Source organism: Stenella coeruleoalba (assembly GCF_951394435.1).
Source record: "Stenella coeruleoalba genome assembly, chromosome: 16".
NCBI classification, from domain to species: Eukaryota; Metazoa; Chordata; class Mammalia; order Artiodactyla; family Delphinidae; genus Stenella; species Stenella coeruleoalba.
In genome coordinates, this window is record NC_137162.1 from 19281001 (window position 1) to 19308003 (window position 27003).

Sequence of the window (27003 nt, forward strand, 5' to 3'; positions counted from 1 at the left end):
ACCATATGATTACCAAATGTTTACTTTTCTTTGTATTTTTAAGGCTTCAGATCTATCACGTTTGCCTTTAAGACCATTCGTTCTGTTTTCTAAAAATGTTTACCATTCTTTAAAGAATGAATAAGAATAAGATGAGAATAAGGCCAGGAAGAATGTTGAAAAAAACAAAACAAAAAAACAGTATATTTTTAGCTTGACCTTGATTAAGTTATATGTTTTCTGACGTATTTTCCAGTCAAAAGGCACTGGCCATGCAGCTAACATTGGAGAAACACAAACCATTCTGGAATATCAAGTTAGCAAAAATAAAATCTTAAGCTCCATTTCACATTCAAAATTCTACATTTGAGATTATTTACAACATGAGATAATTTTCTAGGATAAATTTTGTAATATGCTTTCAGCTTTTTAAAAACAACAAGATATGTACTTCCTTTCCTATACTCCAATAAGCCATCACTAAACAGATTTCCCCTAAAAGCAAAGGAAAAGAAAACCTTATCGCTTGGCAGATTAAACTGTATAAAATTAAGAATTCTCTTTAGTCCCTTTAAAGTGCAACAGGTTCACTGTACAACGAAAAAAAATTGCTACATAAAATAGTCACCCTAGCCCCTCCCTGGGTCATTTAAAGGTATTTCCATGTTTAGCATGAGCTGGGTCCTGAATAAAAATAGCTTGATCTTTTAATACATGATAAGAATACCAAAAATTCTTTCTAAACTTCTATAAAAGGCTCACAAAAGCCACCCAAAGGCCTGGACCATATTCCTTGGCAATTATCAGTATGAGGAGGTGGCAGAGAAGGAGGGGGAAAGTAGTTTGTAAAAGGCCTCGACTATACCCAAGCCTCTTCATTTAAGAGAAACAGCTGCAGAACCTCTTCTCTCCCCAGCAAAGGAGAATCACTTGTGTTCCTGAGGGTTACCCTTCAGACAGACAAGCTGGACACACTGTCCTGACATTCCCCACCTTTCAGCCCAGGAGAGACCAGAATAGCTGTCCACACCCAAACCCGCATTCTGATGGACTCTTCTGGGAATCCCAGGGAATGTGTTCAGGCTTCTCCTGGGCTTCAATAGAGTGGCTCAACGAACACTGCTTAACCAGAACAGCGGCTTTTCCTGGGGGAACGTCAGAAACAGGACGAGAAGGGAGGCAGGTCTGTGACTGGCCGGCCCCAGCTCCCTTCTCAGGGTCCAGGGCTAGTCCCAGAGACACACAGATGTTGCCCATTCCAGATGGAGGAGGGAAGACAACTCACATTTCTTAAGAACGTACTGTGCCCCAGAGCCTACTCCAGGTGCTCTCTGCAGATTACAGTATCAATATTCACCTGCACAAAACCTTACCATTTTGCAGATAAGCAAGCTGACTATGGCTAGTAAAGTAACTTGCTCTAAGTCACAGGGCTACAAACAGGCAATGCCGGGCTTCAAGACCTGTTCAACCGAACTCGAAAAGCCCCCGCTTTTCATCAGTGCTGAAACCCAATGTGGGGCTTGCCCAGTGCAGGCCATAAGGCAGGACTTTGTCTCTAGAGAATTTAAAACAAAAACCATGAAAAGTCACCTGCTTTTCCATATCACCAAGCATCAGCAATTCTAAACAATGTCAATGAGAAGCTACTCCTCCTGGAAAGTATATTTTGCTGGCTTAAGTTCTAAAATACCCCCGCAGTTACTGCTGAGTTTGAGTAATATATTTGTAAGCTTCAAATAAACTTATTTGTATTATTTATCCTTTGATAAACATTGTATTTACATGAAAGGTAATCTGGAGCATCCCTAGCTTTGCAGTTGGCCCCCATCCATGCAAACCAGACTCCTATTGATTTCAAAAATAAATTCATGGGCTTCCCTGGTGGCACAGTGGTTGAGAGTCTGCCTGCCGATGCAGGGGACACAGGTTCGTGCCCCGGTCTGGGAAGATCCCACATGCATCCGGAGCCTGTGCTCCGCAATGGGAGAGGCCACAACAGTGAGAGGCCCGCGTACCACAAAAAAAAATAATAATAAATAAAAAATAAATTCATAATAGGTCAGAATCTTTTGATTCCAATTCAGACACAGTCCATGTCTGCAATCCCTGCAGTACTATATATTCCTGTGTTTAAGCCGATTTAAAATAAACAGCGATAGCAGTGCTTGTAAAAACGAAGAAACAGAACTTGAGTTACTTCAATTCAGTCACACTACGGGACCACTTGGAGCTTTTGTTCATGTTTAAAATTCAAAACAGTAAAACAGCAAACTGCAACACTTGATAATTTTGCTTGGAAGCATAAACTTTAATTCAGATGTGAAATATCTTATTAAATTTGAGTAGTATCTTTAAGCTTTAAATTATTCTTTTTCAATCTTTCATTGTTTACAAACTAAAGAAAACGATCAAGAAAATAATGACTACTGATTACATGGTTTTTACTGGAAATAATTTTGTCATTCAGAGGATAGAAATGTGAAAAATTATCTGCTCCAGATGTCAGACATGCTAGGTGAGCTTTCACTGCACTCCGTCGAACCGACCCCCCTCCACAGGATGAACCAGCGTCCTTCTAGGGCCTGGGAAAACCAGCGAGTGACCTGGCCAGGAGTCCAGCCTCTTTGTCCACAACGGTGAAATGTGAAATCCAGCTGGTTTTCCAGCAATGCCATGCTTCTATTCTCTCTTGTAAGTAAAGAATGCCCTTATGAAGGAAGTTATGATTCTATAATGATCCTATCTTTGAACAAAACAAATATTTCATGCAAAATTGATGCTTTTCCTCAAATTCAAATATTTCCAAATTTTTCTCAAATACAAAAGACCATGAAATTCCTGATTTCAAGCACTGGTGGCACTGACATTGACAACCCTTTCCCAAACCTCCACTCTCTCCCCATCCTGCACCTCCCACCTCTGCACTGTCCACTGGGCTTTTCCAAACTGTCTATAGTCAGGCAGTACACAATTTTTATATTTGGGCTCTTATTTGCAACTACTCAATTCCCACACCCAAGATGAAACATTTCCTAAAGACAAGAACCAGTCACCGTACCCTTGCCTGTCTCTTACACGTCTTGGATACACTGTAAAAGTCAGTGGCCCATTTTTACTTATTTAACACATACTAATACAGTGCTTACTATAAGTCAAAGAATTGAACATAAATTTATTGTTGGAGGTGCAAATTTAAATAACAAAGTGTTATACCTATTACAGTAGCAAACCTAACATATACCATACAATCCAACAACTGCACTCTTGGGCATTCCTCCCAGAGAAATGAAAACTTACATTCACACAACAACCTGTACACAAATGTTCACAGCAGCTCTACTTGTAATAGCCAAAAATTGAGAAAAGCCTAGATGTCCTTCATTGGGTGAATGGTTAAACATCTATGCCATGGAATTCTATTCAGCAAGAAAAAGGAATGAACTATTGATATACTCAAGAACTTGGGTCAGTCTCCAGGAAATTAATGCTGAGTGAATAAAGCTAATCCCAAAAGGTTGCAAACTGTATGATTCCATTTATATAACATTTTTTTTTTTTTTTTTTAAGGCTGCACCACACATCTTACAGGATCTCAGTTCCCCAACCAGGAATCGAACCCATGCCCCCTTCAGTGGAAGCCTGGAGTCTTAACCACTGGACCACAAGGGAAGTCTCTAACATTCTTAAAATGACAAAATTTTAGAAATGGAGAACAGATTAGTCTTTACCAGGGGTTGCTGGAAAAGGAGGGATGTGGGTGTAGTTACAAAAGGGCAACATGAAGAATCCTTTTGATGATGGAGCTGTTCAGTATCTTGACTGTGGTGGTACAAACATGAACCTACACATGTGATAAAACTGTACAGAACTAAATGCATACACACATACAAATGAGTACACATAACAGTGGGGAAATCTGAATAAGAGAAGTGGATTGCATCAATATTAATTTTCTGGTTGTGATATTGTATTACAGTTTTGCAAAATGTTACCATTGGGGGAAACACGATAAATGGAACATGTAACATGAGAACTCTGTATTATTTCTTACAACTGCATCTGAATTTACAATCATCTCAGAAAAGTTGTAAGCCAACAAAAATATCTCAAACTAATAAGATTTATTTATTTAACACTTATAAGGAGCTTACTAATTGCCAGGTAACATTATAAGTGCTTAAATGTTAACTCCTTGACTCCTCCTAACCACCATAGGGTGTCATGACTATTACTATTCCCATTTTACAGACAGAAAAACTAAAGTACAGAGTTGTTAAATAACTTGTCCAAAGGACACATAGCAAGTAGGTTAACTGATTGAATTGATCCCAAGGCAGGCAATTAAGATCCAAAACTCTGGGACTTCCCTAGTGGCGCAGTGGTTAAGAATCCGCCTGCCAATGCAGGGGACACGAGTTTGATCCCTGGTCTGGGAAGATCTCACATACCGCAGAGCAACTAAGCCCGTGCGCACAACTACTGAAGCCTGCCTGCCTAGGGCCCGAGCTCCGCAACAAGAGAAGACACCGCAACTAGAAGCCTGCGCACCGCACGAAAAGTAGTCCCCGCTCGCAGCAACTGGAGAAAGCCTGTGCGCAGCAACGAAGACCCAACGCAGCCAAAAATAAATAAAAAATAAAATGTTAAAAAAAAAAAAAAAAAGATCCAGATCCAGAACTCTCCCCTCAGAGATATTTGCATTTCACCCTAGAAGTCTGGGGACCACCAAGCAAACTAGATCCTGAATGCTGACAGTGGCTCTTCTGGCAGATTCCCCAAATCCAGGCCGAAGGTTTGACAAATCCTTCTGACCATAAAGCCAATCATAAATTTCACATGCTGTCAACTTTAAAGGCAGTAAACAGAATGATCAGATTCTAGTGTAAAAATCTTCCACCGGGTGAGGGGATGAAAACTTTTAACACAAGAACAACTTGCCACAGAGTAAAATCTACTCTTGCCTTCGTCACTTTTGCCAGCAGAGGTTGGAAAATGGAGAGAAGTGTTGGGCACATTTGGGAGCACATTTCAGGGAAAGAGTGAGGAGCTATCAATAGCAACATGTACCTGGGAGTAGATGAAAGAGGAAAGCTGAAACAAGACCACGGGACTGAATCAAGCTCCACACACCCTGGCCCCAGCTCTCGCAGTCCTGCTGCCCTATCTCTGGCATCGTGTCTTTCCTGGCGCTCTGGGAATGGCCCTCCGTAAGCTCCCCACCTTATCAGCTTCAAGCCCACCAGCTCTTACAAATGCGAGCCAATGAGGACCCTGGCGATTGAAACCCAGAACCTATGTGGCATTCCAGAGTCGCAGGTCTATAGCAAGGCAATCTGTCTTGGAAGATTTTCAGATTATCAAGTGGGGAAAGCAGGAATGTCACGGCCTCTGTGGGTGGACATGGGGACATCCATCAAAAAGACAGCTACCATGAAACCGCAGTCTCCCTTTCCCGCTGGAGCGGCTCAGAGCTGGGGTATGTGAATGTGCATGTGGGTGTGGACATGCACGCGTGCATACAAACCAAAGTTATTTTAGCAGAGAAATCATTTCCCAAGATTCAATGCTAGAAAGGGCAAAGGGAGGGCTAGACCCAAACTTTTCAAAAGACAGACTCCCAACCAGAGGGCACTGTAACTTAACACTAATCGTGAGAGCTGTGGCTCAGAGTTCCCACTGGGTAAACGATGTGAACAGTATGTTAACCGTGGTCCAGGCTGATATGATGCACCATTCAGAAAAGAGGGAATGGGTACCAGACCTTAGGGGCCAGACTTTATTGGTTTCTAAGGCAAGGGCTCATAGCCATTCTTGGGTGAGCCTTGGCTCATCAGTTGATGAAAATTAAGCCCAACTATGAATTCTGGGCTGGAAGAAACTAGCAGAAAATAAAGTTCTCCTCAATCTGTGATTTTGAGAAAGAACAATTGGGAATGGAGTTGGAAAGGGGCACAGGAAAACGGAGTCTCAGCTCACTCTGTCACAGATAGCCCCAAATGACTCAGATCCACGTCAGTTTTCACATTTAAACAGCATCTCCTTTGCAATAAGGATCCAAAATTTTCTGCTCCCAATTAAGAGAGAGGTAAACAAAGAGATCATTCTGTTGCCCACCCTCCATCCCCACTTCCTGCTTTGGTTGCTGGCATAAAAGTACTGTACCTGATACTTGGAATCTGTGTCAGCCACCCTGGGAAGAGGAGGCCACGGACATGAGAAGAAACACACCATTGCACACGGAGAGGTGGAGGGATGGACAGACCCTGGGGTCCCTGAAGACCCTGTTGAACCACTAAAGCAACCCTGGGCCACCTGCCTCCAGGCTTCTTGTTAAGGAGATGATAAATGTCCCTCTGGTTTAACCCAGCGTTTGTTGGGTTTTCTGTTGTCAGTCAAACATTTGTTAATTGGCATAAAGCTCCCATAATGACTTTGCTCAACAACTGTATTATAGCTTCCAAAGTCACATTCCCTAACTGGCCCATGGCTGAAACTTGGATGAAACCTGTAGATCTCTCGATCCTTGTAACTAAATCTGAAGCTCCCAAGTAACAGAATGTAGCACCTATAAACCTAGTCAGCATTGTCACCTGGACATCGGGGGTTAGTGCCAAAGGCGCAACGAATAAACACAAAGACATGGAAAGGAGGGGGAAAAGGAGAGTGGAGAGTGGGGAGAAACAGGAAGGCCCAAGTATAAGGGAAGAAAGAGAGACAGGAAACAAGTGCGCTTTAAGGATGTGCATTATTGTTTTTGAGGGATGCCCTCACACTTTCAAAATCAGCACACTCTAAGTCAAAAACCACTGTGTGCCTGACCTCCATCGTCACAGAGCTCTGGAAAGGCCAGATCCCATCAGCGGAGCCCCTTGGCCACATGGTGCAGACATGTGAATGACCGATGGGCTTCTTGCACTGCCTGTGCATGACTTGGCGGGGCAAAGCATATTTTACATTAGCTTAGGTCCTGACATTCTATCATGTTCCCTGTCAAGAGACCAAGTAGTTCTTGGAACCTTGCACACCAAGCGACATATAACAGAACCCTAGCAAATGAGATGGCTATTTGCCAAGCGTCCTTAAATTAAAGGCTCCTCTTACCTCTCCCACCTCCACTGCAGTGGTCTGGCTGGCTGAGCTGGGCACAGAAGTCCACTAAAGAAAGGTCATCATCCTTTGCCAACATCTAAGGTACTTTTCAAGGAGGCAATGTTACAAGGTGTAACCTATTTGCCATTAGGTTGCCGTTAGCGATCAGTATCACCAAGTTAGGAACTAAAAGTGGGACAGAGTGAGGCACCCAGGCTCTTGATGGAGCACAGCTGGGGGTACAGCCATCAAAATGCTACTTTCCCTTTCTAGCCACTGGCTGTCTTCAGTGAACCTTGTCCTGCCACCCCCAGGGACACTCTGTCAGGCTGTAAGGGGAGAACCTCAAAGGCCACCTCACATGACACTGCTCGGAATGCCTGCAGCCTGATGGCCAGCTGGAGTGTGTGTCTCTCCATGTGTGTGTCAATGCTCTCACAAGGACAAGCGGTCCTCACAGGCCGGATTCCTACCAGGCGACTGCCAGTGAGGGCATCTCCTAGTGTTTTCCCCTCTGCCCCCTCACCCCAGGTGCTGCCATCTGCAGCCTCTTCTTTTGGGGCTCCACTTACTTTCCCAGACCATCTCCTGTATTTACTGGGCACCTTCTGTATGCTCAGAACCATGCAGGGCATTATGCAGCTATGTCAGGAATTATGAGGCAAAGCCTTTGCCCACAGGCCATGCCACCTATAGTTTAAGAAAAAAGGCCTTTCTTTTTTAATGCGAGGGAATCAATGACACAGTCCATTGTTTGGTGGTATAAGAAACACATTGGTAAGGAATTCAGAGGAGGAAGATGTCCCAGGAGAAAGGGATGGTCAGCGAAGACTTCTTGGAAGAGACAGGACTTGAGCAAATGCTTGAAGGATGGGTGAGGTCCAGACAGGGAGGAAAGAGAGAGGGGGATGGTGATGACAGAAGTGGGACAGTTATAAGTCCCTGGGCTCAGGGACCAGGACACAGCCAGCATGGGTGGCACCCAAGGGGGTAGTGAGAAGTGAACTCACAAAGATGGGACATGCCACACATCTGGTGAGCTTCACCGCAAGCTAACGAACAATGCATCATCTTTCTTCCCATGAACGCCTCTGTATTCCCAACACCTGGCATGTGCCTGACTCACAGTCTGTGCTTAATAAGTGCTGATGAATCAACGAATAAAAATTATTAAGTACCCTCAGCCATGCTAGAGGCCCCAAACCAAACAATACCTAATGGCAGGGACTGCAAAGTCAAATGCCCACAGGACCAGGCAGGCAACAAGCGTAGCCAGCTAGGAGTGAGCAACGGGGGCAGTGGGAGTTACTAAAGAGGGGACACCCATCTTCTGGGGGGACAGTCCCCACCCAACTGCAGCCCAGCATCACTGCCAAGGTACGTGAGCCCTGTGTTATCAGAGCTTTTGATTGTTATGAGAAATCCCCCATTTTTTTGGCAGTAAATTTTTTTTAAAACAACTGTATAGTCCAAACAAAACATAATTTGGAGGCATATCCAGCCTGTTAGTGACCTCTGACTATCCAGGATAAAGTTTCTGTTCAAGAAGTTTATAATGTAAAAAAGTCCCCAATTAAAAAACAAAAGAAGTCCCCCACAGAAATTAACCTGTGGTGACAGAGGTGAGAATGGGGTTTCCTTTGGGATCAGGGGCCTATGCACTAGAATGAGTACAGGGAGGCTAGAAATGTCCCATATTTTGATCTGGGTGGTGGGTTATAAGAGTGAGAACACATTTAAAAATTCATCAAGCTGCAAATCAAAGAGCCGTACCCTTTACTATATGTACTTTTTAACTCGATTTAAATATAGAGTCCCCGAATCTGAGTAAAGCACTCTCTAGAGTGCGATTTCGGCGGTGCCGCTCCTTCCACCCAAAGTTCCCTTCTGCCCCTCCCTCTTTGCACCCTGCTGCCACCCTGCCTATCCAATAAGAGGTGGCCCAGACAGAACTTCTTCCAGGAAGGCTCTCCTATCCCAGGCTGGCCCAGGTCTGAGCTGGGCTCATCTGGCTACTCCCAGGCACAGCCCAGTGACTGTCATCTTCACACCCCACCCCCAGCACCTGTCACCTCCTTGTCTGCCTCCTTGGGAGCTCCCGAGGTCGTGGCGACAGAGGCTGTGTACTGTTCACTGGGGTCCAGGCCTAGCACACAATGGGCGTTCAGCAAGTGTCTGACATTATAGCTCATCCTCCATCTGGCAATCAGCAAATAGTAGGATGCCTCCCAGCTCACCCCATCTCTATTTTCCTAAAGAGACAACATAGAATCTGGAAACATGAGATCTGCAGAGAAAAGCCAGGAGACTAGCTGCATCCTGGGTGGGAAGCTGTGGGGGGTGAAGAAACACATGCATGTAAGGATTTTAAACGTGATTCTCTTGCAACCAGCTGTGGTGACTTCCTACTGAGAGAGGAAGTGGGTATGTGTAAGATTATTAAGTCACCTCTCCGGCTGAAGCACCTCTAGGCCAGGGGTGCTCAAACTTTAGCAGGCAACAGAATCTCTGGAGGGTCTGTTAACAGTAGATTACTGGGCTCACCCCAGAGATACGGATCAGTAGGTCTGGAACAGGGTCTGAGAATTTTGATTCCTAACTAGCTCCCAGGTGATGTGCTAGTGCTGTGGCCCGGGGACCTCCCTGGGAGTGGCACCAGACAAGACCACAGCTGGGAAGTGTGAAACATCACGATGCATCGGTGTTCTTTCCTTTGCACATTTAACAAACTTTCATTAAGTCTCTACCAGGAGCAAAGCCATATAAAAGATGCAGACATAATTAGAACGAGTAGCTGTCTTCTCAACTTTGGTCACCAGAAAATGGATTGCTACTCCTCTGTGCCCTTCACAAGATTTGCTGTTGAAGCAGAAAATGACACCAACTTTTTTTTTTTTTCAGCCATTCCCCAATGCTCAAATGGTCTCAGGTTCAAACTCCTGACTCTGAGAATAAAGTTTTCAAGGTCCACTCCCATCAGTGAACTCATCTGCTTCTCCAAAGGTCTCCAATTAAATGAGCGATTTTCCTGGGTCTCCCTTCAATATATCACCTCCTTAATTTAATCAGAAGAGGAGATGGTTATAGTTTTTTGGACTCAGGGCTAGATGCAGGGAAGATGAATTTCCCTGGAGACCAAGCCAGCAAAGGGTCTCCGGAAGAGTCAGAGGGTAGAGGCAGTCTTCCAGCAGACAGGCAAGCACACTTCTCTGAAATAGCACCCTCTCCCTGTCTCAGGCAGGAGCCACATTCTGACATATTCAGTGACAAGTGAGTGCCTGGGCATTAAATCGAAATGGCCCACGGTATGGAATGCCCGGGGAGCATGCGGTTGGATTATTTATGCCCTCTGCACTTGTGGAAGCCGAGATTTAATTATTTATCTCGTGTTAGATTTCCAATCCTGGGCTTCCAGTCTGCAGACGAATAAAGCACCTCAGTTAAACTGCAGGGGGACTCTGGGTCACCACTCGGCAGGGGCCAGGAAACTTAGCAATTTCAGCACCCTGGGATATCATCTCACTCTCTAAGGATGTCCTCACGAAATTCGATCATGTGTGGAAGAGTTTTAAGAGTGCTTTGAAGTGACAACCCTGAAAAATTCAATTCTGTTCTCTCAATGACAATGTGACTCAGGACGTAAAGCACAATGTTTCAACCACGGACACAGTACTCTTGCTGAAATGTCTTTCCTGACGCTCTCCTGACTCGTGGTAGGAGGCCACTGGCCAGACGTACTCTGATTCCTTGGGTAGAGGTATTTCAAAATTGTAGGAATTCTCAAATTAAACGCCAGTCAGCTTCTCATGGACTGTGATTAAAATGCAAAACTAAGGTCTGTTCTAACAGAACGAGTTCTCTTAGCGTAAGATCCAATTCGCCGTTGTTGAAAGGCCTATGGCTTGGAAATTACTTTTTAACCCAAACCATCCCCAGCTCTTCACTTCAAGCAGAGCAACTCAGAATTCAAACCTCAACTCTTCTCCATCGGTCTGTCCCTGAATTTGTAGCTTGAATCCAATCTTCTGTTTCAGTGAAACGGTTAGATTCTCATTTTGCCATATTTCGCTCTGTGGTGACAATATCACTTTTCACATATAATTCTGGAAGGCTTCCAAGGCCCTGCACAAATTTACCTACTACTTCATCACAGTCTTCTTCCCCTTTAAGGGGCCACTCAAGCTTCCAACACAAGGGCCAACCCAGCACCAACCAAGATGACAGTGCCTGGGGATGGAGTCAGTTCATTAACAGGAACAGGACAAAAAGGTTCTAGACTTTACTGTTTGCATGGCAGAATCATCTTCTTTTTGAGGACCAACCCTGCCTTTTGGTTTTGGTTTTATCCCTTGGTTCTCCCAAGACACAGGAAGTTGCTCTTTTTGTGTGCTTCTGTGTTTTGCATCATCAGGAGAACTATGGTTACAAAAGTGTGTGGCACACAGCAGGTGCTCAGTAATTAACTCTGAACGAATGACTTTCTACCAGAAAACACCCAGCCTGAGGACCAGATGGAAGCACAGGGGAAAGTCACAAGCTCTCATGCCACACAGATGGGAGCTGCTTCTCTTGGCTCTGTCAGACCCAGTTACTGAAAAGAAACTTAAGAAATTGAAACTTGAGCCAAATATATAACTGGTTCATTCTGTTGTACCAATTAAATGGGCTAAAACAAACTACACGAAAACAGTCAGTTTATAAGAGTAAGAATAATTTTTAGTCTATTCTGATATTGTACCAAAAACTCCACAGAAACCCTGTAATCTAAACTATAAGTAATTAGTATGTTGGAAATAGTTTCATATACCCTGATAATCTTATGTATACTTTTTCACCTTTAATGAGTCACAAAACACAAAGTATTTTATTAAGTATCTGACAAAAATAGAATACACATCAACAATAATATATACAACCAAAACTCTCATATTCCTTTGGTACTTTACTTTGTAAAGAAACAACATGTCATTTAAAATGAGAGTTTCACTCAGGCAAGAAAGTAATAAATCAGACAGAAATAATCTGCCAAAAGTTCAATTTTTAAATGGTCATAACTGAGATGGACAAATACCTAGCAACATACAATTTGCCCAAACTGACCCATGAAGAAACAGAAAATCTGAGAAGACCTATAAAAAGTAGGAGATTGAATCATTAATCTAAAACCTCCCAACAAAGAAAATCCCAGGACAAAATAACTTTATTGGTGAATTCTATCAAACATTTTAAGAATTAACATCAATCTTTCTCAAATTCTTCCCAGAAAAATGATGAGGAGGGAACACTTCCTAACTCATTCAATGAGGCCAGCATATCCCTGATACCATAGCCAGACAAAGACACTACAAGAAAAGAAAACAACAGGCCAACAATATCCCTTATGAATATTGATGCAAAATCTTCAATAAAATACTAGCAAAGTAAATTCAGCGGCATAATAAAAAAACTCTGCACCATGACCAAATGGGATTTATTCCCAGAATATAAGAATGGTGCACTGTAAAACAGCAATCAGTGTAATATACGGCATTAAAAATATGAAAGAAAAAAACCACATGATCACCTCAATTGATGCAGAAAAGTATTTGACAAAATTCAACACTCTTTAATGATAAAAACATTCAGTAAACTACTAACAAAAGACAACTTCCTCAACATGATAAAGGCATTTATGAAAAACCCATAGCATGGGACTTCCCTGGTGGCACAGTGGTTGGGAATCCGCGTGCCAATGCAGGGGACACAGGTTCAGGCCCTGGTCCGGGAAGATCCCACATGCCACAGAGCAACTAAGCCCATGCGCCACAACTACTGAGCCTGCACTCTAGAGCACGCAAGTCACAACTACTGAGCCCATGTGCCACAGCTACTGAAGCCCACGTACCTAGAGCCCATGCTCCACACCACCGCAATGAGAAGTCTGCGCACCGCAATGTAGAGTAGCCCCTGCTCAGCACAACTAGAGAAAGCCCACGTGCAGCAACAAAGACCCGATGCAGCGAAAAATAAATAAATAAATAAATTTATTTTTAAAAAAACCGAAAAACCCATAGCTAACATCATACTCAATGGTGAAAGGCTGAAAGCTTTTTCCCTAAGATCAGGAATAAGACAACGATGCCTGCTTTCACCATTTCTGTTTAACACAGTACTGGAAGTTCTAGTCGAAGCAATTAGGCAAGAAAAAAATGTAAGAAGCACTCTAATTGGAAAGGAAAAAGTAAAATTATTTCTGTGTGCAGAGAGTATGATCTTATATGTAGAAAATACTAAATAGTCCATGAATAAAACTGTTAATGCTAATCAACAAGTCTGCAAAGTTGCATGATACAAAACCAACAAAATCATTTGCAGTAGCAATGAACAAACCATAAAGGAAATTATTAAAATAATTCAATTTACAGTAGCATCAAAAAGAATAAGATACTTAGGAATAAACCTAACAAAGAAGGTAAAAGATTTGTACACTGAAAACTACAAAGTATTGCTGAAAGAAATTAAAGAAGACAGAAATAAATAGAAAAACATTCCATGCTCATGGATTGGAAAACTTAATAAAATTGTTAAGATGTTAATACTACCCAAAGTGATCTACAGATTCAATGCAATTTCTATCAAACTCCCAATGAAATTTTTGGTAGAAATAGAAAAATCCATCATAAAATTCATATGGAACCTCAAGGAACCTTGAATAGCAAAAACAGGGCAGACTAACACTTCCTGATTGCAAAACTTACTACAAAGCTATAGTAATCAAAATAAAACTGGCATAAGGACAGACATATATACCAAAGGAACAAAACAGAGAGTCCAGGGAAAAACTCTCACATCTATGGGGGAAAGGCCATCTTTTCAACAAATGGTGCTGGGAAAACTGGATATCCACATGAAAAAGAATGAAGTTGGACCCTTACCTTATATAACATACCAAAACTAACTCAAAATGGATCAAAGATCTAAACTTAAGAGCTAAAACTATAAAACTCTTAGAAGAAAACATAGGGGAAAGCTTCACGACATTGGATTTGTCAATGATTTTGTGGATATGACACCAAAAGCACAAGCAACAGAGAAAAAAAATGGACAGGACTCCAAAATTTAACTGTTTTGTGCACTGAAGGACATCATCAAGAGAGTGAAGAGAAAACCCACAGAATGGGAGAAAATATATGCAAATCATATATCTGATAAGTGGTTAACATGCAGAATATATAAAGAAATCCTACCATTCAACAACAAAAAAACAAGCAACCCAATTCAAAAATGGGCAAAGGACAAAGGACTTGAATAGACATTTCTCCAAAGAAGATATGTGTGTGGCCAATAAGCATATGAAAAGATTCTCAACATCATTAGTCATTATAGAAATGCACATCAAAACCATAATGAGGTATCATTTCATACCCACTAGGATGGCCATAATAAAAACAAACAAGCAAAACAGCAAGCATTTTTTGAGGATGTGGAGAAGTCAGAACCCTTGTTCATTGCTAGTGGGAATGTACAATGGTACAGCCACTGCAGAAAACAATTCAGCAATTCCTCAAAAACCTTACCATAGAACTGTCATATGATCCAGCAATTCCATTCCTAGGTATATACCCAAAAGAACTGAAAGCAGGAACCCAAACAGATGCTTTTACACCAGTGGTCATGTCAGCATTATATTCACAATAACCAAAAGATGGAAACAACCCATGTGTCCACCAACAGATGAATGGATAAACATAATACATACAATGCATGTACAATGGAATATTATCCAGCCGAAAAATGGAATGAAATTCTGACACATGCTACAATGTGGGTGAACCTTGAAAACATTATGCTAGGTAAAATAAGCCAGACACAAAAGGACAAATACTGTATGATTCCACTTATACAAGATACCTAAAATAGGCAAATTCATAGAGAAGAAAGTAGACTAGAGCTTACCAGGGGTTGGGGGAAGGAAGGAATGGAGAGTTATTGTCTAATGGATTCAAAGTTTCTATTAGGGATGATGAAAAAGTCCAGGAAATAGATAGTGTGGATAGTTATACGTTACAAACGTATATAACGCCACTGAATTGTACACTTAAAAATGGTTATGTAAAAAAAATGCTTATGTTATGTATATCTTACCACAATTAAAAAAATGGCTTGAGTGCATTTGAAATCACTCATTTCCAGGGCTGTAAAATGACTGACATCATTCAGTTTACTGAGCTGAAAACCCCTTTTCAGTATTTTTTAATACCCATGATGTGGAAGCGCTTAAAATGACGAAATCACTTTTAGAGAGTGACACAATTTGACAGTCAGATGAAAAGCCCATTCTAAATATTTGCAATCCAAAACCTTCCCCTTCCCTCTGATCGTGCCACAACCTCCTTAGGTACCAAGAATACTAAGAAGTAAAAACACAGTAACAGGCTTTTTACACTTTGTCTGTTGTCACTAAATACACAAAACGCCGTCACTGTGAGGCCAGACCCTACACTGTGGGACGAGAAGCAATGGAAGCAAGGCTCTCCCTGGAGTTTCACTTAAAGATTTTTAAAGACTCACTACCCCCCACAGAACACCAAGGATTTCCAACAAATGGGGTGTAAAATAGTTATACATGATTTTAATGAGAAACACAGATTAAAGAGTTACCCTGTCAAAAGCAAGCAGCTGCTCTGAGGCTCCCGCCCCATGTGACCAGGGCTCTGGATTCTCACAGGAAGCTGGAATTCTGGATTTCCTCCTCTTTCTCAGTCCACAGCCTCTTGATTTTTCTTCATGGCACTGATTAGCTGCCATCCTATTATCTCTGCATGTGTTTCCTTGTTCATGTCTGTGTCCCGGAAGCTAAGCCCCAAGAGGGTGGGTTTGTCTCTCTTTTCAGCCCTGTCGCCCCAGGACTCCAGCAGGGCCTGACCCACAGGAGACCTCAGTCAACATGCACTGAACCAAGAGGCTCCAAGAGTTGGGCTGGATGACAGATACTTGTGTGGGTGGGAATGTTCTGTAACTTGACTGTATCCACATCCTGGTTGTGATATCAGACTGTGGTTTTCAAGGTGTTGCCATTGAGGAAAACTGGGTAAAGGGTCTCTCTGTATTACGTCATACAACTGCATGTGAATCTACAATGATTTCAAAATAAAAAGTTTAATTTTAAGAAGCTTACCAAAATTGAAGCAAATAACACAAATGCCTAAATGACATCCTACGAAACACCTGGCCAGTATTCTTCAAAGATATCAAGGGTATGAAAAATAAGGAAAGACTGAGAAACCGTCACTGGAGGAGACCAGAGACATGATGACTAAATGTCATGTGGGATCCTGGACTGGATCCTGGAACAGAAAAAGGACATTAGTGCAAAAACTGGGGAAATTTGAATAATGTCTATAATCTAGTCAATAGGATCGTACCCAATGTTATCTTCTTAGTTTTGACAAATGTAAGCTGGTAACATTAGGGAAGCTGGGTGAAGGCCATATGACAACTCTCTGTAGTATCTTTGCAACTTTTTATTAAATCTAAAACTATTCCAAAAGAAAAGTTTATTTTTTTAAAATGTAGTGTGATAAAAAAAAAATGTGTGTTGGAGGAGAAACATCTGATAATGCACCAGGTAGTTAACTAGAAATGCACCTGCTTACTTTTCAGATAAAATCATGTAAATTTAAGCAATAAAAAAGTCGAGGTGTCCGCTCTTATAAACAATTATGCTGTGGTTTGAATCCACAATCCTTCACCCCAAATCCTTGGGGCCAGATTTGTTTTGGAATTTAGAATCTATCTGATTTCAAAGAACATGACACATGTGCTGTAGTGAAACCCCCAGCAGAGTCCAGACAGCAGTTTATTATCAAACATATGAAGAGTTCTTCAGCAAGATGCATGAACAGTCACACCATGCAGGGTAAATGAACACCACAAACAGCCACCGTTCTTCAGGTAAGATTTTGTTGCCAAAAAATTTTGCTAAAAACTTTCAGTTTTCAGAGCTATTTGGATTTCAGAATAGCAGATAGGGGATTATGGATTGCATTACTAGGATTCCAAATGAAAAAAGTTTTGACTTTTAATGTTAGACTTCCAAATTTCTAAAAATTATTACCACCTCAATTCTTTTTTCTCCCTCTCTCTCCTTCTCTCTCTCTCTCTTTTTTCCTACATTTAGGAGTCGCACTCAAGCCCCAGGGTGGCTTCTAGAATGCTGATAATATCAACATTTTATCTCATAATCCATGGCTGGTTAGAAGTGTGAAAATTCAACGAGCTATGCACGTATGATTTGGCCACTTTTCTGTGTGTACGTTAAATGTTGACAACATTTTTTTTTTCAAAAGCAGCAATCACAGAATTAAATTCAAAGTCACAAAATGTTAACACCGCAAGAAATCTTCTCTCATTTAAGATATGTAGTCCCATGTCCTGCATTCCACAGCTCTGGAGTGGTGAAGTGAGCTGCCCAAGGTCACAAAGCAATGCAGTGAGAGAGCTAAGACTCCCAGCTTGACTCCTAGTGCAGGGTTCTTTCCATTTTGCAAAAACATGAGATTTCTGTTTCAAACATTTGTTCTACAATATTTGTTACTAATTAACTGGGAAAACTGGTAATATCATCTCATTGGAGTTAATACCAAAACACTTTTTGCTCATTTAGATTTATTTTTTCCCTTGGAATTACTGAACTGATGTCTGGATCAGATGCCCCTGTCTAATTTGGTGTAACTATGCTTCTCTCTAATAATGTGTAAAACCATCAATGACCATAAATACAATTTAAGTGTTTTGTCACGTCATCCAACTCAATCATTCAGCTATAAATATATCATGGATGACTTAAATCACACTGATTGGGCTCGTCACTAAAAAAAAACAAAAATAAAAAACCCTCTGGTTAACTATGACTTTTTTTTTTTTTTTTTTTTTTTTTTTTGCGGTACATGGGCCTCTCACTGTTGTGGCCTCTCCCGCCGTGGAGCACAGGCTCCGGATGCGCAGGCTCAGCGGCCATGGCTCACGGGCCCAGCCGCTCCGCGGCATGTGGGATCCTCCCGGACCAGGGCACAAACCCGTGTCCCCCGCATCGGCAGGCGGACTCTCAACCACTGCGCCACCAGGGAAGCCCAGCTATGACATTTTAAGGATGGAGAGGGAAACATGATTTGGGGGCCTTTGATTTATGTACTTTTAATTTCATACTACTTTCCTGGTCAGCACCATATGACTCAGCTTTTCCTTTCGTTGCATTTACAATCTTGCTCTTGATAGTTTATAATAGTATGCAGCTGAACTGGGGCAGTCCTGGAAAAAGCACTGAGCTTGTAAGGACACAATTTAATGATTTCTTCTCCGAGAGAAATAAACGATCTAGAAAGATGCAGAAAATTCCAAATGCCAGGCATCTGTAAAAACCTAGTTCTCTCAGATGGAATTATAATTTCCATAAAAGAAAAGCACAGTCACATCAGAGGTTCTCAACTGGGCTTCAAACTATGAACCCTTGACATCAATGCTAAATTGTGTGTGTGTGTGTGTGTGTGTGTGTGTGTGTGTGTTTCTGGAAAGGAGGCCCATACGTCAGAATCTCAAAGGGAGCCATGACCTTAAATAAAGGAGGGGTGAGGGAAGACTCACTAGCTACTATAAATAGCAGAAAATGAGGTCTGGGCATGAGACCCCTAGGTTCTATTACAGGTTTTACGAAATATCTAAAGAGCCCTGACAACGTAGTATAGCACTGTACTGTGGACCCTCTAGCAGCTCTGTGAGGCAGGCAGGAAGACCTGGCTCTGTTTCACAGATGAGGAAAGCAAAGAACTTTGATTAGCTCCATGGCTAGTAATTGTGGATGCAAGATGATGGGAATTCATACAGCATTTAAACTGATCCCCATCAGAGCTATACGCACATTTATGTTAAAGTACAGCTGAGGAGTTAAAAGTGTTCCCATCATATCAACCCGCACCACCATTCTTGAAACAAAATCTTACATTATGTAAAAGAATTACAGAAATGCAATTTTCAGTACATGAGTTTTGTCTTATACAGCATGCAAAAAAAAAAAAAAAAAAAAAGCCCTGCTTTCTCATCCCCTCTATCCCCTCTCCATCCCTTTCCACTACCCAAGGCTACCTCAAATCCAACCTTTATTTTCCATTTTCCTTCCAGTCATCCCCTTCCCAGGCGCTAAATCCACCAAAGGTAGAAATGTCTCTCTCTGTGCTTTCCAAACCAGAAGTAGGGTGTCTTTTCCTGCCCACCCTCCTGGAGGTCTCCCCCTCACCTCTTTACCTCTCATTATGGATGACTAGGGACTTGCTAACCAAAATAGAAAAGAAAAATACATTCCATGGCTCCTTCCTATCTAGGTGTTTAAATGCCAGAGCTATCTTCCAGCTACCCTATGACCATCCTGCACACGGACACAGCTGTCAACAGAAGAACAGAAAACAAGAAAGTCCATGTGAGTTTGACCTGACAGAAGACAGGTTTGTCACCAGTCTCTAAGTCAAAAATAGATCACCCACCTCTCAGAAGGGCACAAGGCACTTTTCCACTCTTATCTCAGTGGCCTCCAGCAGTTAGGTGAAATGCACTGAGCGCCTGATGGAATGAAATGTACAATCAGCGATATGCTTTCAAAATAACTTCTCTTTGACAGGCCTGCCAAGGACAAGAGGACAATGAATCCATAATGTTGCAAGTAAAAGCACTGAGCTTCCACTGTGATCACAAACCCCAGAAAGGCCAGGAGTGGCCCACACAACGGCTTCCCCAAATCCACAGCTGGTCCAATCACCTCATTTTACAAACAGCATCCCCAGTCTGCACCTCATTTCAGACAAAGAAGCAGATCCAGGAACCCGAGCTAGAGCTTTTGTGAATCAAGTCACTTCCCAAGATGGTAGGAGCTACCACGATCATCCACAGATGTCACCAGCAGTTCTCTTTACTTGTCTCCTTCACAGTATTTTTTGGGAGTAATTGTTTGGGGGGCTCTAAGTTTCAAAAGATCTACATCTGACTCACGAGTGTGACTTTATTAGGCTGCTTCACAGACATTGATAAGGATACCTGGTGACAAAGTTATGATTCCCTTTTGTAAAGTTTTTAAAGTATTAATATCTTGGCTTTCCATTTAATCCTACAAGCAGGCAAGATGAACAACTTATGGAGAAATGGCATGCCAGCGTTTTGGATGCATTTTCTCAGTACTGGTGGGAACCTGCCTAAGCTTCCCCAAGACTTGGAGCACACATGTTTCTACCCTAAAGAAGGTAGGAATTTAGCTGCAGTTTTTGAGGCTCTGTCTCTTAGTGAATTCTGTCCAGGACAAGATCAGAAGCTCCCGTATTTCTTGACTCTAACAACGTCTTGGGCAAATGAAAATTCTTTTCTTTCTGTTTTTTTTTTTTTAAGTAATACTGTAGAAGAATTCTTTCTATGCATTTCTTTAAAATCTGAGTTAACTTAACTATTTCCCCCAAAATTAGTTAGTTAAAAAATCTTTCAAAGTGAGGAATACAACTCCGTTCCTTGTTACAGGACATACCTTGATTTTTCTCTCTTCTTTCTATCATCATTGACTGAAGAGCCCTAAGAACATTTTCTGAAATCATCTAAAGGACTAACAAAAATGGAAGAGCCACACTCACCATTGTTCACTTAATCTTTCGTGTGGTGCTAAAGAAATAAGTTTTACAGGGAAAAACGAAGTTTCTCCTAGTTTGGAAAGTTGACTCAACATACTCATTTTGCATTTAAAAGCAGATCAGACGGCTTACATTTTGGGAGCCTGTTTAACTTTCTAACTGAGGCAAAATCATTTAAAATGACATTTTACTTTAATCTAGTAACGTGCATGCAAAAGCAATGAAACTCTGTTTACTTTCAACTCTGTTCCTAAGCCAGCTTTTTCACCCTTAAAGTTTCCCAACAAGTAGAATAAAAAGAAAGCTCTTAGCGAACAAGAAGGGAGGAGGAGCTAGTAACTTGGACCACACTCACAATTCAAACCTGATCTAGAATGTACCAGTAAATACTACAAACTCCTCCTCCAGCCAACAAGATGAATGAAAACCAGCTGCCAGCTCCCAACCAGCTCCAATCGCCCTAAGGCTGACACTCCCACTGCAACTCAACCAGCTGTGGGGTAGACTCAGAGTGTAAACTTGGCCCGTGCTTTGGGCTGAAAAGTAAAATTGCCTCTGCCATTAAAAAGTTAATGAGGGCTTCCCTGGTGGCGCAGTGGTTGAGAGTCCGCCTGCCGATGCAGGGGACACGGGTTCGTGCCCCGGTCCGGGAGGATCCCACATGCCACGGAGCGGCTGGGCCCGTGAGCCATGGCCGCTGAGCCTGCGCGTCCGGAGCCTGTGCTCCACAATGGGAGAGGCCACAACAGTGAGAGGCCTGCGTACCGCAAAAAAAAAAAAAAAAAGTTAATGAAATGCAAACCTATTAGGTCTGAGTACACCAGATGCCCACAAAGTGGAAATCAGATAGAATAAAGCCAGCTATGAAATCAAGAGGGTGGTCAAGAGTTAGATGAGACCAAAGAAGTCCAAAAGAGGAGATTGTGCAGCCACCTCAAAAATCATGACCACCGTAATCCAAAATATAAAAGAAATATCTAGGAGTCCATACTGATGTAAAGGAACGGCTCTTCCTTACAGAAGAATTCCAATTAATAAAGGTAAAAGAAATGAGTGAAATAGAAACTCATCATTAGAATACCAGTGATAATTGTTACAGGCAAGATCCACTAACGGAAGCTAAAATGAACAGGTGACACTTTGAGGAGAAACAGGACATCTGCATAATCTTAGAGTATCTGGCTTGGGACAGTCTTAATTACATAGTGGGGGGGAAACACTCTGCCTGTTTTCATAAACGAAGTTATATTGGACCACAGCCAAGCTCATTCATTTAATAGTGTCTAAAGCTGCTTTGGGGTTACAACCGTAAAGCTGAAGATTTGCAACAGAGACCATACAGCCTGCAAAGTCACAAATATTTACTATCCGACCCTTGACAGAAAACCTTGGCTGATCCTTGTTTTTTTTTTTTTTTTTTTTTTGCGGTACGCGGGCCTCTCACTGTTGTGGCCTCTCCCGTTGCGGAGCACAGGCTCCAGACGCGCAGGCTCAGCCGCCATGGCTCACGGGCCCAGCCGCTCCGTGGCATGTGGGATCTTCCCGGACCGGGGCACGAACCCGTGTCCCCTGCATTGGCAGGCGGACTCTCAACCACTGTGCCACCAGAGAAACCCCTGATCCTTGTTTTTAAAAAATAACTGACACTTCAAAAGTGTCGAGGCCATGAAAGGCAAGGCAAGAGTGAGGATTTGTCACACACTGCAGTAGACTACAGAGACATCACAACTAAATGCCATGTGAGACCCTGGATGGTCTCCTGGAATAGAAATAACATGCGTGGGAAAGCTGCTAAAATCTGAAAGAAACTCTATAACTTGATTTCAAATATTGTACCAATATTCCTTTCTCAGTTTTAATAAGTGGATTGTGCTTATGTAAGATATGAACACTAGGGGAAGCTGGGTGAAAAGTATACAGGAATTCTCTGTATAGCTACTTGCTATTTTTGCAAATTTTCTGTAAGTCTAAAATCATTTCAAAATAAAAAGTTAAAGAATTGTGATGAACTCCTCAGCCTTGATCTGAGGCTGAGGGAGCAGCAGCGGCCGTCTCGAGGCCAGCAGCACCTTCCAAAGTTAGTCCTTTTGGGGCTTAAAGGCAACTGTGAAAATAATTCCACTGTCACTCACACTTCATGCCAGCGACCTGAAGGCAGACGGGATTAGCAGAGTATTATCAATACTGCCTTTAAAAGTATATTATAGCTTGGATATTCCTGTACTTAAATACAAAGTACTTAATAAAAGGATGAACTTAGACATCTACATCTCTCCCATGAGGTCTGTCAAAGGCTAAAGCAACTCTAAGAGGTAGGTAGACAGGAAGATGGTCTTGGAAGAGTCACAGGGAAAGGTTCAGAGCGGACCCCACCGCAGAGGACACGGGTCTGACAGCAGGGGGAGATGGTGTGTTCCAAGGATGCAGGGCCAGTTCTGTCACCAGCTCCTCATGCAGCCCTGATGAGGGAGGGAAATGCCTCCAGCAGAGATGTCCCTCTTCATTTACTCAAGGGCTTATCCCTGCAGGGTCAGCGAGGAGCGTTGAGGGTAGGGACCCCTGCTTCTTGCCCATCAAGCAACTGCCCCCCGACAGAAACAAGCCAAAGAGTCAGGATTTCCCATGAATTTTAACAAATCACATCTTATGATTTGCCACAAATTATGCCACAACAGAGAGAGAGAATCAGAGACAGAGATTACAAGAAAGAGAAGCAAAAAGAAGCAAAGGGGAGCAGGTGTGAGGTCAGGGGGAGCACACGTGTGGAGCAGGAAGGAGAAGTGTGGGTGCAGCTCTTCCCTGCAAGAAGCAGACGGACAAACGGACCCTCAAGGACCACCTGTCTGCCCCCAGCCTTAGGATCAGCCCTGAGCAAGTGGACGAAACTGGGCGGAGGGGAAGGTCCAGACAAACCGGGCCAGGCCTCTGGCCTCCCCCAGGGGCCCACTGCCCCGGGCCCCCATGTGAGCTGCCTCTGTGACAAGCACCACGGGACAGAGTCCCGGAGCCTGGGCTGGGGCACTGTGTGTGTCAGTCCTGGAGCTGGCCAGGCACCCAGGGCAGATGCTGGCTCCCAGCTGACCCCGCGGCCCTCAAGGCCAGGCCATCTATCACCACGAGTCTGCTGGGAGCGACCCGGTAGAGCCTGGAGAACCAGGCTCTAAGCGCCTTTTCAGCTGACAGTATTCCTCCTCCCCCCCGGAGAGAAATGAAGCCTTGAGGTGGGGAAAACCGGGCCGTGGCCAGGGCCAGGCGGAAAGAAAGAGGAGGCGTTTTATGAATGGGCCATCTGGACAGGAAAACAGCCCTTCGGGCCCTCCCCGGGTGGGGCCGTCCCTCCTCCCTCTGGAAATTCTTTGAGTCCCATCTGCTCCGAAGGAGGCAACACACCCAGGGAGCAAACCCACCACCCACTCCCCAGCTTCCGCCCCCACCAGGAACATTCCAGTGGTTCTGCCAAACAAACTAATTGCTGTCTGCCCCGGGCCAGGCTGTGTGACAACAGGTGCCCAGCTCCAGGGCCACCACTCACAGTTTCTGGATTTTATTGTTGTTAACTAGCCTATATAATTGTTTTGAAAGTCATTTAAAAACAGCACTGTCCTACTATGTCCTTCTCTGGAAGCTTCAGACAAAGAGGCTAGAGGGGGCAGGGTCAGTCTGGAGATGAAATTGAGATGGAGGTGTCCTCCGACTGCCTCTGGCCTGAGACGGCAGGAGCTGTGAATGACAATCACCAAGTGAATGACTCAGTGGCCATCTGTGGGCTGGGCCTGTCTGTCTGGATGGGAAGTGTGTCTGCATGTGCCCCAGTCCATCAGGGCAGGGGGAAGACAGACCTGCTTTCCAGTCTCGGCCAAGCCCTCCCTCAGAAAACAGCCACCCTGCAGATACACAGACCTCCAGCCTCCTGCTTTTACCTGCCCAGTCCTACCAACTGGCCCTCGGAGAGGATCTCAGCGTTCACAAAGCACGTTCACATAATCACATCTGACTTTCCAAACAATCCCGAGAGACAGGCACCACAGGCAGGACACCAAGACAAAGGGGTTTATGTGACGTGCCCAACTGGAGAACTACAATAACTGAAGCCATAATAATTATTAATAAGAAAAATGACAGCAGTAATGGACATTTATCGGGACGAACATTATGAGGAAGAGAAGTGGATTTACAGATGAAAAATGCAGGCTCCATTTCATTGATGCAAAAGCCAACGCTCAAGAAGGCCAAGTTTCCCACCCAAGTCCACACGGCTACTTAGTGCAGTGTTCTGGATTTGAACCCAGAGCCTGCAAGCATACCCACTACGGAGCCCCCTTGTCTCGGAACATGGGCTGCAGCTGACCACAAGCTCATCTGTGCTCTGGGCCTGAATGAGCACAAACGAAGTCATTCCAGGAGTCCGTGGTATTGTTGAGCCTGGAACTTTCACACTTCTGGTCCAGGGCTCCCTCTACTGCATCGCACCATGAAAACGTCTTAAGTATGAATAAGTGATTCTACTCAAACATTCTCCTACTGCCCATTTCTTCTAAAATAAAATTTGGACCTAGAAAGATCCTTTAAGGACATCAAGTTCAACCCCTTCATATTCCAACTCCCCTAGTCTCAGGGAAGCCAAGCTCCTTGAATAAAGCAGATGCAGCAGAATGGAGAGTAGACCCCCATACCCCCCGGGCTTGCATGCTCAAGGGTGCTTTCCAGAACCAAACTGCACTTTACCAGAAATAAACAATGAGGGGTAGTCACCCAAACCGATGTTTTCCATGATGGCCCTGACTCCAGTGGAGGACATTCTCCAATGACACTGCAGTAGGTACGATGCTGCTTTAACTAAAATGAACCAAATTATGAGAAGATTCACTGCTAAACGGTCTCAGCATGGCCATGGACTCAAATGCGTCTTGAATTCATTTACTGACACATTCATGGCCAATTAATGACAACTTGATGTATTTAAACACCTTGAAGCTCACATTTTTTGCATAATCATTCTTAATCTTTGTTCTTTGTTTAGACTTTCATAGGAAATTTCTTTTATACAAATAAACTTTTTAGTTTTAGTTCCCATAGCTCTATTTTCCCACGTTGGGAAGAAAGAACTCCTTTCTTTTCCTTCCTATTACTTATCTCAATTAATGCTTTTATAGTTATCTGTATTTATTTTGTTTGGTTTATATTGGTTTTCTCCATTAGTTTCCACCCACAAAGACCACACCTGTTCTGTTCATCACTCAGCACCTAGCACTAGTAAGTGTTCAATAAATATTTCTCTTAGTTGAATGAAGTGTCCCATGTGTTAGATGGGGAAGCAGCAGGCTCTGGAGGATGTGAACCCCCTTTTTCTTAAAGCAAAGCAATTCAGAAAGCCATTATTTTACCAACCAGGTTGACATTATTAACTTTGGACAGTCATCCATTACATGAAGACAAGCAATGTGCGATACATGCCCATCAAAATAACCAACTATTTAAGACCCCCTGTTTTAAAATGTACCTATCAGGAAATTTGGAAAATGAAACAGTGGGCAACACTCTGGTTTTTCCAAAATACCCCTTAGCACCAAATAGATTTAGCAAGTAGCAATCTGACTCTAGCTGTATTCGAAAACTTAAAAATTCTACAGCGACTCTGGAATTTTAATAACTTTTCACATTTTCAGAAACACTACCTATTTTTTAACACTTATTTCCCTTTATACCTTCTTGCATTCCCAAATTTCAAAACCAATAGTGGATTAAGAGCAACGAAGAACATTTGACAGTTCCAAAGAAACCAAATTGGATTATACCAAGGATATAGGCAAGAACAAACAGACTTATCACAACCAAGGAGACTGAAAATCAGAAAAAAACTAGAAACTGTTCTTTTTTGTAGCCCCTTGCATTGAGGCTTTTGCAATTCTTCGAAGAAGTAATGTTAAGAAAAACTACAGCCACAGAATATGACAGAGAAAAACTACCACGTGAACAGTTTGAAATGTGCAGGGATTCCAGCATGAGAAGCACGAAGTGCTGTTTCTTCATCAGTTCTGAGAGTCATATTTCTAAACAGCATTTCATCTTAGTGCACGGTTTTTCTTCTACTGTTCCTTTTAAATATTTTGTTCAAATGTGTCTTAGTTATAATTATTCCATGCATCATTTAACTTTATAGACAATTAAATATGCAGCTTTCACATATTTATGGTTCTTTCTAAGATGCAACCCAATTATCTGCGGTCAGCACCATCAAGAAGCAGGAAGTAGCAGAGCAAGGTTTCCCATAATTTCAGCAGATCCCAATGTC

The 27003-nt window shown here is 42.8% G+C and overlaps 1 protein-coding gene across 4 annotated transcripts in view; it reads right to left on the reverse strand.

Moving 5' to 3' along the window:
- RBM20 (RNA binding motif protein 20) overlaps positions 1-27003 on the reverse strand; it is a 219800-nt gene that overhangs the window by 152653 nt on the left and 40144 nt on the right. The window contains exon 1 of one of the 4 annotated variants that reach the window (XM_079899754.1): positions 19587-19812. The exons of the other annotated variants lie outside the window; for them this stretch is intronic. The gene's annotated coding sequence lies outside the window, so the exon portion shown is untranslated. Of the gene's footprint in view, positions 1-19586; positions 19813-27003 lie in introns of those variants that run through there. 4 annotated transcript variants of the gene reach the window in all.